The sequence below is a fragment of the Myotis myotis genome, unplaced genomic scaffold (assembly GCF_014108235.1).
Source record: "Myotis myotis isolate mMyoMyo1 unplaced genomic scaffold, mMyoMyo1.p scaffold_m19_p_4, whole genome shotgun sequence".
Taxonomy (NCBI): Eukaryota; Metazoa; Chordata; class Mammalia; order Chiroptera; family Vespertilionidae; genus Myotis; species Myotis myotis.
In genome coordinates, this window is record NW_023416346.1 from 97,566,229 (window position 1) to 97,581,242 (window position 15,014).

Consider the following 15,014-nt stretch of genomic DNA (forward strand, 5'->3'; position numbering starts at 1 on the left):
TGAGGGACCCCTCAACCCCCAGTGCACGAATTTTCATGCACCAGGCCTCTAGTATGGCTATAAATATAAAACTATTTAGAAAAGTGGAATGTGGGATTCTCATTTTTTTTTTCAGAAGTATATTAATACAACCTATTATGTGAGAAAAATTCATAGGCAAATACACATACAAACAAGTCCTGTATGGGTATTCATAAGTATAAAAACTGCAAAAGTAGATTTTATATTTAAGGTGAGTCTAGCTTGGTTCTATTTTTATTAAAGTATAGTTGGAATACAATATAATATTAGCTCCAGATGTACAACATAGTGGTTCAACATTTATAGATTTTAAAATGTAATCACTGCACTAAGTCTACCACAATATTATTGACTATATCCCCCTTTAACTTTGTATTTGTAAGGCACAAGGAGTTTCATAATTTCACTACTAATTTTCCTCCTTGAATATGAGTGTTTTTTATTACAGTTTAATAATAATCAATGGCTTAATTGAAGATTGGTCAATTCCATCCATGACCATTAATGGCTATAATAAAAATATGTAGTTCAGTTATTTCTGTCACTTTCATAATGAAACTGATGGTACCTAATTATTTTTTTAATTTATCTTTATTGTTGAAGGTATTACAGATGTCCCAATTTTTCCAATTGACCCCCATTCACCATGCACCTTCCACCCCAGGCCGTCCATGCACTACACACACACACACACACACACACACGCACGCACAAATTGTTCCCTCGGGAGTTTGACCGGGAGACAGAGTTTGGTCGCTCGCTATGATGTGCGCTGACCACCAGCAGGTGGTGCAGAATGAAGGAAGGCCCCAGCCAGAAGCCAGTAGCCAGAGAAAAGAGGCCCCCACTGGCAGCTGGAAGGGAGGCCCCGGCCGGCAGCCAGAAGGCCCCGATTGTCCCTGGTCACTGGCCAGGCCTAGGGACCCTACCCATGTACAAATTTCATACAATTGGCCTCTAGTATGTATATAAGTTCCCCAGTTAATTTCTTTTTTTTATTATTTATTGCTTAAAGTATTACAAAGGGTATTACATATGTGTCCATTTTATCCCCTGCCCTAGACAGTCCCCTAGCGTCCCCTATCCCCCAGTGTCTTATGTCCATTGGTTATGCTTATATGCATGCATACCAGTCCTTTAGTTGATCTCTTACCCCCCTACCTCCTGCCCCACAACCCTCCCCGGCCTTCCCGCTGCAGTTTGACAATCTGTTTGAAGCAGCTCTGCCTCTGTAGCTATTACTGTTCAAAAGTTTATAATGGTCTCTATTATCCATGAATGAGTGAGATTATGTGGTATTTTTCCTTCATTGACTGGCTTATTTCACATAGCATAATGCTCTCCAGTTCCATCTATGACATTGCAAATGGTAAGAGTTCCTTCCTTTTTAGAGCAGCATAGTATTCCATCATGTAGATGTACCAGAGTTTGTTTTGTTTTTTTTTTATTGCTTAAAATATTACAAAGGGTATTACATATGTGTCCATTTTATCCCCTGCCCTAGACAGTCCCCTAGCCTCCCCTATCCCCCAGTGTCTTATGTCCATTGGTTATGCTTATATGCATGCATACAAGTCCTTTAGTTGATCTCTTACCCCCCTACCTCCTGCCCCACAACCCTCCCCGGCCTTCCCGCTGCAGTTTGACAATCTGTTTGAGGCAGCTCTGCCTCTGTATCTATTATTGTTCAAAAGTTTATAATGGTCTCTATTATCCATGAATGAGTGAGATCATGTGGTATTTTTCCTTCATTGACTGGCTTATTTCACTTAGCATAATGCTCTCCAGTTCCATCCATGACGTTGCAAATGGTAAGAGTTCCTTCCTTTTTAGAGCAGCATAGTATTCCATCATGTAGATGTACCACAGTTTTCTAATCCATTCATCTACTGATGGGCACTTAGGCTGTTTCCAGATTTTAGCTATGGTGAATTGTGCTGCTATGAACATAGGGGTGCATATATCCTTTCTGATTGGTGTTTCTGGTTTCTTGGGATATATTCCTAGAAGTGGGATCACAGGGTCAAATGGGAGTTCCATTTTCAGTTTTTTAAGGAAACTCCATACTGTCTTCCATAGTGGCTGCACCAGTCTGCATTCCCACCAGCAGTGCACAAGTGTTCCTTTTTCTCCACATCCTCTCCAGCACTTGTCGTTTGTTGATTTGTTGATGATAGCCAGTCTGACAGGTGTGAGATGGTACCTCATTGTTGTTTTGATTTGCATCTCTCGGATGATTAGTGACTTTGAGCATGTATTCATATGTCTCTTGGCTTTCTGAATGTCCTCTTTTGAAAGGTGTCTATTTAGGGCCTTTGCCCATTTTTTGATTGGATTGTTTATCTTCCTTTTGTTAAGTTGTATGAGTTTCCTATAAATTTTGGAGATTAGGCCCTTATCAGATATGACATTGGCAAATACGTTTTCCCACACAGTGGGTTTTCTCGTTGTTTTGTTGATGGTTTCTTTTGCTGTGCAGAAGCTTTTTATTTTGATGTAGTCCCATTTGTTCATTTTCTCTTTAGTTTCAAGTGCCCTAGGAGCTGTATCAGTGAAGAAATTGCTTTGGCATATGTCTGAGATTTTGTTGCCTTTGGATTCTTCTAGAATTTTTATGGTTTCCTGTCGTACATTGAAGTCCTTTATCCATTTTGAGTTTATTTTTGTGTATGGTGTAAGTTGGTGGTCTAGTTTCATTTTCTTGCATATATCTGTCCAATTTTCCCAACACCATTTATTGAAGAGACTATCTTGGCTCCATTGTATGTTCTTGCCTCCTTTGTCCAATATTAATTGAGCATATTGGTTCGGGCCGTTTTCTGGGCTCTCTATTCTATTCCATTGATCTATATGCCTATTCATGTGCCAGTACCAGGCAGTTTTGAGAACAGTGGCTTTGTAATACAACTTGATATCTGGTATTGAGATCCCACCGACTTTGTTCTTTTTCAGGATTGCTGCAGCTATTCGGGGTCTTTTTTTATTCCAGATGAATTTTTGGAGAGTTCTTTCTAGATCTCTGAAGTATGCCGTTGGTATTTTAATGGGAAGTGCGTTGAATTTATAGATTGCTTTGGGTAGTATGGACATTTTAATGATGTTGATTCTACCAATCCATGAACACGGTATGTTCTTTCATCTGTTTATGTCTTCCTCTATATCTTTTTTCAACGTCCTGTAGTTTTCTGAGTAGAGGTCTTTTACCTCTTTAGTTAAGTTTATTCCTAGGTAGCTTAATTTTTTTTTGGTGCGATGGTAAATGGGATTGTTTTTATAATCTCTCTTTCTGAAAGTTCACTATTGGTGTATAGAAATGCCTCAGATTTCTTGGGGTTAATTTTGTATCCTGCTACATTGCCAAATTCATGTATTAAGTCTAGTAGCTTTTTGATGGAGTCTCTAGGGTTTTGTATGTATAATATCATGTCGTCTGCAAATAAGGACAGTTTTACTTCCTCTTTTCCAATTTGGATGCCTTTTATTTCTTCTTCTTGCCGAATTGCAATGGCTAACACTTCCAGTACTATGTTGAACAGGAGTGGTGAGAGGGGGCATCCCTGTCTTGTTCCTGTTCTTAGGGGAAATGGTGTTAGTTTTTGTCCACTGAGTATGATGCTGGCTGTGGGCCTGTCATATATGGCTTTTATTATGTTGAGGTATGATCCTTCTACTCCCACCTTGCTGAGAGTTTTTATCAAAAATGGGTGTTGAATTTTTTCAAATGCTTTTTCTGCATCAATTGATATGACCATGTGGTTTTTTTCTTTCAATTTGTTTATGTGATGTATCACGTTTATTGATTTGCGGATATTGTACCATCCTTGCATCCCTGGGATAAATCCTACTTGATCATGGTGTATGATCTTTCTGATGTACTGCTGGATCCGATTTGCAAAGATTTTGTTGAGGATTTTGGCATCTATGCTCATGAGGGATATTGGCCTGTAATTCTCTTTCATTGTGTTGTCTTTACCTGGTTTTGGTATTAGGGTGATGCTGGCTTCATAGAATGAGCTTGGAAGTGTTCCTTCCTCTTGAATTTTTTGTAGTAGTCTGAGGAGGATAGGTTTTAGTTCTTCCTTGAATATTTGGTAAAACTCCCCTGTGAAGCCTTCTGGTCCTGGGCTTTTGTTTGATGGAAGCTTTTTGATGACTGCTTCAATTTCTTCCATAGTTATTGGCCTGTTGAGATTTTGAGATTCTTCCTGATTGAGTTTTGGAATGTTGTATTTTTCTAGGAATTTGTCCATTTCCTCCAGGTTGTCTAGTTTGTTGGAGTAGAGCTGTCCATAGTATTTTTTAACAATCATTTGTATTTCTGTGCGGTCTGTTGTTATTTTGCCTCTATCGTTTCTGATTTTGTTTATTTGGGTCCTCTCTCTTTGCTTCTTGGTGAGTCTGGCTAGAGGTTTGTCAATCTTGTTTATCCTTTCAAAGAACCAGCTCTTGGTTTCATTGATTTTATGTATTGTTTTTTTGGTCTCTATGTCATTTATTTCTGCTCTAATCTTTATTATCTCCTTCCTTCTGCTCACTCTGCGGTTTTCTTGTTGCTCTCTTTCTAATTCTTTAAGTTGTAGAGTTAGATGATTTACTACCATTTTTTCTTGATTTTTGAGATAGGCCTGTAGAGCTATAAACTTCCCTCTCAGGACTGCTTTCATTGTGTCCCATAGGTTTTGGATTGTTGTGTTTTCATTGTCATTAGTTTCCAGGATGTTTTGAATTTTTTCTTTGATATCATTGGTAACCCAATCAATATTTAATAGCATGCTATTCAGCTTCCAGGTGTTTGAGTATTTTGGGTTGTTTTTATTGTAGTTTATTTCTAATATTATACCATCGTGGTCTGCGAAGACGCTTTTTATGATTTCAATCTTCTTGAATTTGGGGACATTTTGCTTGTGACCCAATATATGGTCTATTTTTGAATATGCCTTATGAGCACTTGAGTAGAATGTATATTCCGTGGCATTGGGGTGAAGTGTTCTGAAGATGTCTATTAAGTCCATCTGATCTAGTGAGTCATTTAGGATTGCTGTATCTTTGCTGATTGTTTGTATAGAGGACTTGTCCAGTGCTGTCAGTGGTGTATTAAAGTCCCCTACTATGATTGTATTGTTGTCGATCTCTCCTTTGATATCTTCCAGGAGTTTTTTTATGAATTTGGGTGCTCCTGCATTGGGTGCATATATGTTTACCAGGGTTATATCTTCTTGTTGTATTGATCCCTTTAGTATTATGAAGTGGCCTTCCTTATCTCTTGTTATGGCCTTCACTTTGAGGTCTATTTTGTCCGATTTAAGTATTGCTACCCCAGCTTTCTTTTCCTTTCCATTTGCCTGAAAGATATTTTTCCATCCTTTCACTTTCAGTCTGTGTGAGTCCCTTCTAATGAGGTGGGTTTCTTGTAAACAGCAGATGTATGGGTCATGTTTTTTTATCCATTCAGCCACTCGATGTCTTTTGGTTGGAGCATTTAGTCCATTTACGTTTAAAGTTATTATTGAAAGGTACTTGTTTGTAGGCATTTCTGTTTGTGTGTGGCTGTTTTCTTTCTGAGCTTTTTATTTCTTCTTTTTATACCAGTCCCTTTAGCATTCCTTGCATTGCTGGCTTGGTGGTGATAAACTCCCTTAGCCTTTTTTTGTCTGTGAAGCTTCTTATTTCCCCTTTAAGTTTGAATGATAGCCTTCCTGGATAGAGTATTCTTGGATTCAGTCCTTTGCTTTGCATCACTTTGTAAATTTCCGTCCATTCTTTTCTGGCCTGATGTGTTTCTGTTGAGAATTCATTTGACAATCTAATGGGAGATCCCTTGTATGTAACTTTCTGTCTCTCTCTTGCAGCCTGTAAGATTCTCTCTTTGTCCTGAACATTTGCCATGGTAATTATGATGTGTCTTGGTGTGGGTCTTTTTGGGTTCACCTTGTTTGGGACTCTCTGGGCTTGTGTGACTTTTTTCTTCCCCACCTCAGGGAAGTTTTCTGATATTATTTCTTCGAATAGGTTTTCTAATCCTTGTTCATCCTTCTGTTGTTCTGGTACCCCTATTATTCATATGTTGTTTCGTTTCATGTTGTCCCAAAGCTCCCTTAGGCTCTCCTCCTGTCTTTTAATTTTTTTCTCCAATTGCAGTACATTTTGGGTGTGTTTTGCTTCCTTGTCTTCTAATTCACTAATTTGGTCCTCCGTTTCTCCTAGTCTACTGTTGATACTTTCAATGGAGTTTTTCATTGCAGCTATATCACTCTTCATTTCTTCTTGGGTCTTACTTAAGTTGTTGATTTTTTCATCTGTTTCTTCTTGCTTCTTGCAGAGGTTGTCGATTTTTTCCTCCATCTGGTTTATGCACTCTACCCTTATTCTGAATTCTTTTTCTGTCATGTTGCATGCCTCTGTATTACTTAGCTGCTTTTCTGGAGAGTCCTCCTTCTCTTTCCTTTGGGGGTTTCTTTGTCTACCCATGTTTGATCTCACTGACATATCTAGACGTTGAGTCGTTCAGTGGTTGCTCCCTTGGTGGCAGTGACTCCTTGGTCTGTGGTTGCTCTTCGGGTGGTTGCGGTAGCAGCTGCTCTTCAGTTGGCAGCAGCTCCTCTGGTGGGTGCTGTTCACAGCTCTGGTGGCTCTTCTGGCTGGTGGGGCGAGGTTTCACGTACAACTGCTGTTCCTCAGCAGAGGGTGTGGTGCTCAGGAGGTTGCAGTTGCTTGGATCTGCTGCATTGATTTAAAGGCACAAAATACAACACAACAAGGTATCACGTACCAGGCACTATACACAAATATATTCACGATATTAATAACCCCAAATAAAGGTGACCACCTGAATTAAGAGAATTAGGGGATAAGGAAGAAGGAAGAGAACATGATAAAAGAGAAAAAAGAAAAGTAGGGACCAAAAAAAGGAGTGCAAAAATGAAATTGGGAAAATGGAGGGGGGAAAATAAAAGCGAGAAAAGAAAAGAAAAGAAATTAAGAAAAAAAAGAGCGAAAAGAGAGAATGAAGTGGAAGAGGGGAAGAGACTTTTTATATGAGGAGAATACTCCTATAGAACAGCCACTAATCCCAACAAATTCCAGCAACAGCTCCCTGGAGATGAATGCAAACTAGAAACAACCAATAATATAATGATGAAAATAGAATGGAGAACACTAGTCCCAAAATAAAATAAAGAGAAAATAAAATGGCACTTTAAAAAATGGTAAAATGGTAGCAGTAATAATACTGGTTAAAAATAAGAAGGTAGTAATTAAAAGGGTAAAATCAGGTGATGGAAAAATAATAAAAAAAAAAGAAAAATAAAAAAAAAAGAAAAAAAATGGTTTCTTAGTTAAAAGGTGAAAAAAGAAAAAAAAAATTGCAGTAGTGAAGGTCCTTCGATTCTTCTATTCTTCAGTGTGGCTCGCCTTAGACCTGCCAGGTATTCAGGAGAGTGTTGAGTTTCCCTGCGATACACAGTTCCTCTGTGTTGTAAACCACAGTCCTTATTTTAAAGCAGGCCGCATTTGTTTCCCAGACTGCCTTCTTTTGTGTTTAGCAAAGAGTCAGTTTGTGGGTCAGCCTCTGGGTGGCAGTGTTCTGGGGTTGGCCTCTGAGGCTATAGGGCCTCTCTGTCCAGTGGAAGTTCACTGCCCAGAGCTGGCTGCGTAATAGTTAGTTACTGGCGCTGTGTTGTTGCTGGGATTGAAAATCCCTCTATAGGCCAGACCCTGTTAACTCCCAGGGACTGATCAGGTTATTTTAATCCTTGATCTCCTACAGGGTGGAATCTGGGTGTGGCTGTGCTCCTTGCCTGGGGGCTGGGGGGAGGAGTCTCACTCTCTGGAGAGAATGGCTGCACCAGTCCTGGGCTCAGGGGTGTCTCAGCACTCAATTCGCTGCCACCTCTCCCGGCCCCCCTTCTCTCCTCAGTCTCTCCCCAGATTCCACTCCTCCGCACACTCTCCCTCTCTTCAGCACAGGTGAGTGTCTATATCCGAAATGTCCCATGAACAGGATTCAGTGAAAACAAACAAACAAACTCCGGCCGCGGAAACGGGGAAGGCTTGGTTTCTGTAAGCTTCTTCTCTTACCGGGACTGCATGGTCTGGTCAGCTCTTCAGACTGCCCCCTTTAGGCTCAGTCCTCTGTGATCACAGAACCCAGCTCTCAATTCCCCCGGTGGCGCCAGGAATCCCGCAGTTCTCCTTTCCCCCGGCAGGGGCTGTGCCTGTCCCAAGGGACGTGGCTGTCTGCCACGCGGTCTCCCTCCGACTCCACCTCCCCAGTTTGATGTGGAGGGCACTTCACCTTTGTGGTGTTCTTTCCTCAAATCCACAGCGCTCGTCTAATCATGAGGAACCCTCATGTGCCCAGAGTGAGTGACATCCCCAGTTAATTTCTTCTTTCCACCCCCAACTGCCTCCCCCACCTGCCCCACACACACACCAGCCTTCCTTCTGAAATCCGTCAGTCTGTTTCATGCTTCTATGGCTCTGGATCTATTTTGCTCATCAGGTTATTTTGTTCATTAATATCCACATATGAGTGAGATCATGTGATACTTGTATTTCTCTGACTGGCTTATTTTGCTTAGCATAATACTCTCCAGATCCCTCAATACTGTCCCAAATAGTGAGATCCTTCTTTTTTATTGCTGCATAGCATTTCACTTTGTAAATGTACCATAGCTTTTTCATCCACTCATCTACTGATGGGCACTTGGGTTCTATCCAGATCTTAGCTATTGTAAATTGTGCCACTAGGAACATAGGGGTGCCTATATTCTTTCTTATTGGTGTTTCAGGATTATTGGGATCACTAGGTCAAATGGCAGTTCCATTTTTAATTTGTTGACTAAAGTCCATATGTGTTACACTGTGGCTGCACCAGTCTGCATTCTCAAGAGCAGTGTACTAGGGTTCCTGTTTCTCCACATCCTCGCCAGCACTTGTCATTTGTTGATGACAGCCATTCTGACAGGTGTAAGGTGATAATCTCATTGTCGTTTTCATTTGCATCTTTCAGATGAATAGTGACTGAGCATTTTTCCATATGTCTCTTGGCCTTCTCTATGTACACTTCTTAAATTGGATTGTTTGTCTTCCTATTGTTAAGTTGAATGAGTTCTATATATATTTTGAAAATTAACCCCTTATCAGATATATAATAGGAAAATATGTTCTCTATGCAGTGGGATTTCTTTTCATTTTGTTGATGCTTTCTTTTGATGTGCAGAAGGTTTTATAAAAATTTCTTTATTGATTAAGGTATTACATATGTGTCCTTATCCCCCCATTCCCCCGACTCCCCATTCATGCCCTCACCCCCTGTTGCCTGTGTCCATTGGTTAGGCTTATATGCATGCATACACGTCCTTTGGTTGATCTCTCCTCCTTACCTCCACCCTCCCCTACCTTCCCTCTGAGGTTTGATATTCTGATCGATGCTTCTCTGTCTCTGGTTCTGTTTTGTTCGTCAGTTTATGTTGTTCATTATAATCCATAAATGAGTGAGGTCATGTGATATTTATCTTTCTCTGACTGACTTATTTCACTTAGCATAATGCTCTCCAGTTCCATCTATCTTTTCTGATTGGTGTTTTTATTTTGATGTAGTCTCATTTGTTTATTTTCTCCTTAGTTTCCTTTGCCCTAGGAGATGTATTAGTAAACATATTGCTACAAGATATTCTGAGATTTTGCTGCCTATGGCTTTTTCTAAGATTTTTATGGTTTCACGGTTTACATTTAAGTATTTTATCCATTTTGAGTTTATTCTTGTGTGTGGTGTAAGGTGCTGGTCTACTTTAATATTTTTGCATGTACTTGTCCAATTTTCCTAACACCATTTTTTGAAGGGACTTACTCTATTTTATGATTTTGCCTCCTTTATCAAAAAGTATTTGAGCCTAATGGTGTGGTTCAATATCTGGGTTCTCCATTATGTTCCATTAATCTACATGCCTGTTCTTGAGCCAGTACCAGGCTGTTTTGTGTACAGTGACTCTGTAGTATATCTTGATATCTGGTATTGTGATTCCTCCAACTTTGTTTTTCTTTCTTAAGATTGCTGCAACTATTCGGGGTCTTTTTGTGTTCCATATAAATTTTTGGAATGTTTGTTCTGGATGTGTGAAATATGCCCTTGGTATTTTAATAAGGACTGCATTGAATCTATAAATTGCTTGAGTAGTATAGACATTTTAATTTTGTTAATTCTTTTTTTAATTTAAGTTCTATTCTTCCAATCAATGAACATGGTATATGTTTCTGTTTGTTTGTATCTCCATTTCTTTTTTCAATGTCTTATAGTTTTCCAAATACAGATCTTTTACCTTCTTGGTTAAGTTTATTCTTAAATGTACCTTAATTTTGTAGTTGCAGTGCTAACTGGGATTGTTTTATTTTGTGAGGGTTTTTTTCATTTTTTTCCCCTGAGATTTCATTATTGGTGTATAAAAATGCAATCAATTTCTGGTGTTAATTTTGTATTCTGCTACATTGATGAAATCATTTATTAAAACCAGTAGTTTTTTTAGTGGAGTCGTTAGTGTTTTCCATGTACAATATCATGTCATCAGCAAATATTGACAGTCTTACTTCCTATTCTACAATTTGGGTGCATTTCATTTTCTCTTGTCTGATAGCTGTGGTTAGGATTCCAGTACTATGTTGAATAAGAGTGGTGAACATGAACACCCCTGTCTTTTTCCTGTTCTTAGGAAAAATGGTTTTAGTTTTTGCCCATTGAGTATGATGTTGGCTGTGGGGTTGTCATATATGGTCTTTATTATGCTGAGGTATGATCCCACTTTTCCCACTTTGCTGAGAGTTTCTATCAAAAATGTTTGTTGGATTTTGTCTAAAGATTTTTCTGTATTTACTGATATTATCATGTGATTTTTGTATTCTAATTTGTTTATGTGAATATTGTATCAGCCTTGCATCCCTGGAATAACTCCCACTTGGTCATGGTGTATGATCTTTTTAATGTATTGCTGGATTTGATTTTCTAATATTTTTGAGGTTTTTAGCATCTATGTCCATCATGGATATTGGCCTGTAATTCTCTTTCTTTTTAGTGTCTTTATCTGGTTTTGGAATTAGGCTAATGATAAGCCTCATAAAAAGAGTTTGGAAGTGTTCCTTCCTCTTGGATTTTTGGAATAGTTTAAGCCAGATAGGTATTAGTTCTTCTTTGAATGTTTGGTAAAATTCCCCTATGAATCTGTCTGTACCAGGGCTTCTGTTTTCTGGGAGTTTTTTTTATTACTGCTTCAATTCCATCAATAGTTATTGGCCTATTCAGGTTTTCTGATTCCCCCTTGTTGAGTTTTGTAAACTTGTATTTTTCTAGGAACATGTCCATTTCATCCAAGTTGTCCAGTTTGTATTTTTTATGATGCTTTGTATTTCTCTGGGGTCAGTTGTTATGATACCTGATTCCTAAAGCATACCTTATATATCACTTCTCTGCTCAAAACCCTTTAATAAACTTTATGAATTAAAATATGTTCCTAAGATTTTTCACCCAGCCCTACAATACCCCTCCCTTCTGATAGTTGTCAGTCTGTTCTCTGTATCTATGAATCTGTTTCTATTTAGTTTGTCAGTTTATTTTTTAAATTATATTCCACATATAAGTGAGATCACATGGTATTTTCTTTCTCTGATTGGCTCATTTAACTTAGCATAGTAATCTCCAGGTCCATTCATGGGATAAAAAATGTAATCCCTTCTTTTTTATAGCTGATTACTATTCCGTTGTGTAAATGTACCACAGTTTTTTATCCACTCATCTCCTGATGGGCACTTGGGCTGTTTCCAGATCTTGGCTATTGTAAATATTGCTGCTATAAACATAGTCGTGCATATATATTTTTTTCTATTTATTATTTTAGGTTTCTTCATATATATTCCCAGAAGTGGAATTGCTGGATCATAAGGAGTTCCATTTTTAGGTGTTTTTTTTTTTTAGAAAACTCCACACTGCTTTCTATAGTGGGTGCACCACTCTGCATTCCTACCAATAGTGCACTAGTCTTCCCTTTTCTTCACATCCTCAACAACACTTGTCGTTGGTTGGTTTATTCTTTTTTTTCTTTATTGATTAATGTATTACATATGTGTCCTTATCTCCCCATTGCTCCCCCACCCCCCAACTCATGCCCTCACACCCCTGGTGTCTGTGTCCATTGGTTAGGCTTATATGCATGCATACAAGTCCTTTGGTTGATCTCTCCTCCCTACACCCACCCTCCCCTACCTTCATTCTGAGGTTTGACAGTCTGATCGATGCTTCTGTCTCTGTTTTTGTTCATCAGTTTATGTTGTTCATTATATTTCACAAATGAGTGAGATCATGTGATATTTACCTTTCTCTGACTGGCTTATTTTGCTTAGCATAATGCTCTCCAGTTCCATCCATGCTATTGAAAATCATAAGAATTCCTTCTTTTTTACAACAGCGTAGTATTCCATTGTGTAGATGTACCACAGGTTTTTAATCCACTCATCTGCTGATGGGCACTTAGGCTGCTTCCAAATCTTAGCTATGGAGTTTCCTCAACAAACTAAAAATGGAACTCCCATTTGACCTAGTGATCCCACATCTAGGAATATATCCCAAGAAACTAGAAACACCAATCAGAAAGGATATATGCACCCCTGTGTTCATAGCAGCAGACTTTACCATAGCTAAGGTTGGTTTATTCATATATATATTTTTTTATTGATTTTTTACAGAGAGGAAGGGAGAGGGATAGAGAGTTAGAAATATCAATGAGAGAAACATTGATTAGATGCCCCCTGCACAACCCCTACAGGGATGTGCCCACAACCAAGGTACATGCCCTTGACTGGAATTGAACCTGGGACCTTTCAGTCTGCAGGCTGGCGCTCTATCCACTGAGCCAAACCAGTTAGGGCAAGGTTGGTTTATTCTTGATGGGCATTCTGACAGGCATGAAGTGATATTGGTTTGTGGTTTTAATGTGCATTTCTCTAGTGGATAGTGAGGTTGAACATCTTTTCATAGGTCTATTGGCCAACTAAGTGTCCTATTGGGAGAAACGTCTATTCAGATTCTTTGCCCAATTTTTATTGGATTGTTTAGATTTTTGGTGTTGAGTTGTATACGTTCTTTATAAATTTTGGTTATTAACCACTTATTAGATATATCATTGGCAAATGTGTTCTCCCATTAAGTGGGTTGTCTTTTCATTTTGTTGATGGTTTCATTTGCTGTGCAAAAGTTTTTTAACTTGATATGGAAATTAAGCAACAAAATTCTTCATAGACACAGAGAACAGTATTGTGATTACTAGAACAATAGTGTGTAGGAGGAGGTCAAAGAGTATACAGTGGGGATAAATAGTGATGGACAGAGACTTGACTTGGGGTGAGGGACACACAATACAATATGCAGACTATGTATTATAGCATTGTACACTTGAAACCTATGTAATTTATTAAATAATGTCACCCTAATAAGTTAAATAAAATTGTAAGAAAAAACTATTGTCCCATTACCTTAGGATGATATTCAAGGCCCAAACAATATTTCTAATGTAACTTCTCTATTGAACATTATCACATAGACCATTCTAATTTGATCAGATTGCTTACATTTTTACAGTTTACAGTATTTTTGTTTCTATGAATTGTCCTATATTGCTTACTCCCAATGGAATAGTTTTCTTCTCTAGCTTTGTTTCTCATTCCTAGCAACCCTTGAACATTCTGCTCAAAAGTAACCTCTTCATGAACTCTGTCCTGATAGTATCTAAATGTAATCTCTATTTCCTGAATCACATAACATTCTATGCCTCTATTTTAGTACTTTTTATACTCTTCAGAAATGTGATTCCAACTGTTTTTTTCATTGTATTATGCACTATAACTATAACAATGTATTGCACATAATAGGCATTTACTAAATATTTACTGATTATCCAAGCAGTTTCTAAGCAATAAATTAAAAAATAATATCATTATTTGGTTAACTAGTTGCAAAAGCACCGAGTTTTATCTAGCAATGTAAATGTGGATAAATATTAATATTCTCATTAAGGGACAGAAACTATACCACTTGGAAATTAGGTTACTGCCCAAAAGTTAGAGATTTGCAAATAATTTTAGCATAATTTTAGCATAATTATATAGATTGTTCTTCATATTCCTGTTCTCTTGCATATACCCCTTTTATCTATAAGATAACTTAAGATGTACTATGATTAATGAGAAAGTAACTTTTTCTAGGATGATAATTATATGAAATATGTTGTCAAGGTACACAATGCACAAATAAATATATGAATAATTTCTCTAATGTAGTGATTAGGTAAATCATGTTTGTCTTGTATACTGGGATTTTTATTTTCCAGCAATTTAACCTTAATCAAGTTCAATAAATGTTAAATTGTAGTTTTTTTCATTGATAAAATGACAAGACTAATAGTAACTAATTCATAATATTATACTAGGAGCAAACTAAAAATATTATAATTTTTTTCCAATGGAACATCAAGTAAGACATTTTTCAAATTCAGTAAGTTAGATTATGTACAAGTCTGTACATATAAACACAACATTCCAAAGGAGTTCTTTAGAGTAGATACTTGAAAAATTACTGCATTCTTACAATTATTGTTCAATGACAAGGTTTTAATATAACAAGCCTGAGCATTTTCCATAGTATTGTATGATGTTTGCCTCTCAACTATTCACGTTTGAAAATAACTTGAATATTGTTTTGTTTTAATACAAGAGGCCCGGTGCACAAAAATTTGTGCACTCGGGGTGGGGGGAGGGGGTGTCCCTCAGCCTGGCCTGTGCCCTCTTGCAGTCTGGGACCCCTTGGGAGATAATGACCTGCTGGCTTAGGCCTGCTCCCGGGTGGCAGAGGGCAGGCCCAACCCCTAGGTGCAGCCCCTGGTCGGGCTCAGAACAGGGATGATTGGGGAGTTGGGGCGCCGCCCCCTATCATGCACAGAGCAGGGCAGACTGGG